The following is a 2,694-nucleotide window of genomic DNA, read 5'->3' as shown; positions in this document are numbered from 1 at the left end:
GGCCGTGGAATGAACTCAACCTTGCCCAGAGATGTACATGTTCTTAACTCCCTAGCCATCTTTCTAGGCCCCAAGCCAGTATTTAAATGTTGAATGTTATTTGGACAAATATATACTAGCTTCTGAAAAATAATGTGAGGGATTTACCTTTAGTACAGGAAAAAAAATTGCCTAGCTATGTTATTTAGCTTGAAAAGTTATGTTTTACTTCCCCAGTGCCCTTAGTGCCAGTGAATGTCTCCATTTAGCACACTGACAAAAATTGTTGCTCAAACTCTCCTCCCAGCCTGTTCATAGGCTATTAAGGTTTTGGGACATAAACACTAAGCAAAGTTTTGTAGTTCCCAGCTCACTTGCAAATAGTTTCTGGATTAAAGAGAGACAGACCGTTGTGACTATCCTGTACTCCTTTGCCCTGGTGAGAGACAATGAGCCAACATCAAAAACTGGATTCTGTACTTCATGTTATGAGAGACTATGCTCATTTGAAACAAATTATGAGGAAGTTTATTCCTAAGGTTTCTACTGAGGACAGGGAGCATCTCAATGTACTTCTACACAGGTAAGGCAATGATTACCTCAATGAGCTGGCTATTTTTGCTGTGAGATATTTTTAATTTTTAAGATCATTATAAAAAGTTTTAAGTAAAAAAGACTTGGAACAAAGATGAACATACATGAATAGTTGATGTTAATAGCTCCATGTCTCTAATAGGAGGCGATCCATCTAAGGAGACATTTACCAGAGTGAACCAAGGTAATTGATAAGTCAGAATGCTCCTATGGTTAGAGCCATCCTTGGAGACTGAAAACCCTGAGTATCTGCAAAAGCTGAATCAATGGAGCCACTGGCATGTCAAAGCATTTCAAAGAATAGCAAAACCAAACATTTGTAGTAGGGCTCGCAGATAGATAGGTTTAATATAATAGAAGGAGATCTAGAAATATAATGAGTAAAAAGGCAATCAGGAAGAAGCTCTGTAAAATTATGCATACATCCCTGTGGGTCCAGGAGACTGCTCACATACAGGCCTCTTTGGGGAGATACATTGGAACACTTCTATAGAAGGGGTACAGACTTCACTGAGAGCCCAGAGAGTCACTATATATAAACAAGTAGCCATTGAAAAGTTATTAAAAATGACTCGTGCCTATTTTGCCAATTTCCTGAGAGTCAACTGCAGTGGCTTTTGGATGTAAAAACACGATGTCATATAGACTACTACTCTATGTCAACAAGGTAGTTGTAAGGTTTTTGTCACAGGCATTTTAACAAATATTTTAAGTACCTGAGACTGTGCCAAAACAAAATTTACTATTTATTTATTGACTATCTATTTATTTATCATCTATTTGTGTGTGTGTGTGTGTGTGTGTGTTTGTGTGTCTGTGTGCATAGTCCAAGACATGTCTATGAAGGTCAGAGCACATCTCAGAGTCAGCTTTCTCCATTATTGTGGGGATAGATTATGGGGATTGAAGTCCAGTCTTCAGGCTTGGCAGCAGGAGACTTTGCTCACTGAGCTGACTCACCAACCCCTAAACTGATTTTGATGGTTGTTCGTTCAGAAAAATGAAAAAGTTATGCTATAGCCCTGATACTTTAAGTGTTGATAGTACAATTAACATTTTGCAAAAATCTGCAAGTTGGCTCAGTTAATCTCACAAAACTACAGAAAAATACATAAAACAGTAGGATGCAGTTAGATTCAGACCCCAAACCAACGTCTATGAGTGCTAAAAGGCTGAACAATCTGTAGTAGCAGATGTATTTGTACATTTGTCCTGTGTTTTATTTCACCACATATGGCTCTGTATTCCCACTGAGCATGTGTGCTGCCTTTCTGTTCCTATGGCTGTAGTCAAGACAGAAACGCCATCTATACACATGTTCTTACCAAGGTACTCCAATTATATCGACTTTGTATATTCTTCTATGTATATTCTTCTATGACAGTTTGTTAAAACTTTAGGTCACCAGAGGCATTAAATAACAAAAGATTTTCATTCACTCTCCTTTACAGATTGACTTACTGGATGTATGGAATCATACACATTCTATATTCAATGTTTTATTAAAAGATTCTGAATAGCAAAATATCCTATGGGTACACATGCAATTGGCTACAAACTCTAGGGTTTCTAATTCCTATCCACCTAGTATGGTTCCACGCTTTTCCCTCATCTCGCTCTTGACCTTCACATTTTATTTGGATAAAAAACTAAAACAAAAGCTAAAGCGAGAAACTACTGGCATGGCTCTAATATATGTCAGCTGTTGAAGTCTGAATGTAGGAACACTTCATTCAGCTCAAAGAAGAGATAGTAGAGGATTAAAAAATGGACAAAATACATTTCATAAGTGAATACAACGCAAATTGTTGTGCTCCACAAATAATGGATTTATGTAATTGTCCTGTCTTGTTTGGTTTTTTTAGTTCAAAATATCAGTTCTGTATATTCATAAATCCTTGCCCTGTTATGATTTAGAATCACATCCCATTTTCTTGTCAAATTGATTAAGCAAGCCCTGAAAGTGGTCTCTGTGGATTTAATCTTTTGCCAATAAACTAGCACGCTGCAAGTGAGCACAAACAAATCAAAACACCAGTTCTTCCCTTCCTTTCCTTATCACAGTGAGTGTCAGAAACATTGTAGACTTCATCACATGTAAAAACTACATCAGCCTCATTA

Source organism: Acomys russatus, chromosome 12 (genome assembly GCF_903995435.1).
Source record: "Acomys russatus chromosome 12, mAcoRus1.1, whole genome shotgun sequence".
NCBI lineage: Eukaryota > Metazoa > Chordata > Mammalia > Rodentia > Muridae > Acomys > Acomys russatus.
The sequence above is the reverse complement of the archived record's forward strand: the minus strand, read 5'-3'. Positions refer to the sequence as shown.